The sequence below is a fragment of the Puma concolor genome, chromosome A1, assembly GCF_028749965.1.
Source record: "Puma concolor isolate L17-30 chromosome A1, mPumCon1.1.hap2, whole genome shotgun sequence".
In the NCBI taxonomy this organism is placed as follows: Eukaryota; Metazoa; Chordata; class Mammalia; order Carnivora; family Felidae; genus Puma; species Puma concolor.
In genome coordinates this window covers 133,109,407-133,110,497 of record NC_141667.1, presented here as the reverse complement: position 1 = coordinate 133,110,497, position 1,091 = coordinate 133,109,407, and the positions used below count along the sequence as shown (strand labels likewise).

General features: G+C 34.7%; 1 non-coding gene across 1 annotated transcript; it reads right to left on the bottom strand.

Moving 5' to 3' along the window:
* Positions 1-582: 582 nt before the first annotated feature.
* Positions 583-644, bottom strand: LOC112861864 (U7 small nuclear RNA). The gene has a single exon (XR_003223740.1). It is a non-coding gene; the product is annotated as a U7 small nuclear RNA (small nuclear RNA).
* Between the last annotated feature and the right edge of the window lie 447 nt (positions 645-1,091).

Here is a 1,091-nt window from a genome sequence, read left to right as displayed (position 1 = left end):
TTCCATTCTTTTTCATTGCTGAGTAATATTCCATTGAGTATATATACCACATCTGCTTTGTCCATTCATCAGTTGATGGACATTTGGGCTCTTTCCATAATTTGGCTATTGTCGATAGTGCTCTGTAAACATTGGGGTTCGTGTGCCTCTTTGAATCAGCATTTTTGTATCCTTTGGATAAATACCTAGTTGTGCAATTGCTACATCATAGAGTGGTTCTATTTTTAATTTTTTTGAGGAACCTCCACACTGTAATTATATGTCTGTAAGAATCTAAACCAGAAACATCACTCAAACTACTTCTTAAGGAATAAAGTCACAGTACCTAACTGGCCTTGTTCATGGCTCTTCTTAAGTTGCTTTCTGGAAGTTTCTTAATGGGTTCCAAAAGAAAAACGAGGAGATTTTAAGGGTCATAAGGTAGTTTTCTAAGTTTTAAATAGCTAACCTTTATTTTCCACCAAACAAATTAAAAATGATACACCTGTGACTTGGTAATAAACTAAGGAAACTGTCACTGAACTCCACAGATGGACCTGAATTTGCTCTTTTATTTTATTTATTTATTTATTTATTTTTGGAGGGGGTCTTCTGGTAAAGACCGGAAAACCTGCTAGACAAATTCTAAAAGAGCTGTAACACTTGAATTTGCTCTTTTAAAATGTATGTACATATGTTGCTGTTTCCCAAGGTGTTGCTGCCAGGCATTAACATTACTAAGAACTATTAAAATGCTGACTTAGCATTCTTTGTAAAACATTTCTTATGTGACCAGAGTGGAACACTCTGAACCATACCATAATTTTTAACAAATAGCCAACAGATCATACAGTGTAAATGAAATCGTGACTAGTAATGCCTGAATGTTTTTGAATGTGATAATTTTTGAAAATTCTAGAGGCCTTCTGTAACTGATATATTCCATATTGTGTTTCTTTCCTGAATTTTTTAATTTTTAAAAAATTTTTATTTTAGAGATACAGTGCAAGCAGGGGAGAGGGGACAGAGAGAGAATCTTAAGCAGGCTCCACACTCAGCTCCACACAGAGTCCAACATGGGGTTAAATACAACAACCACAAGATCTTGACCT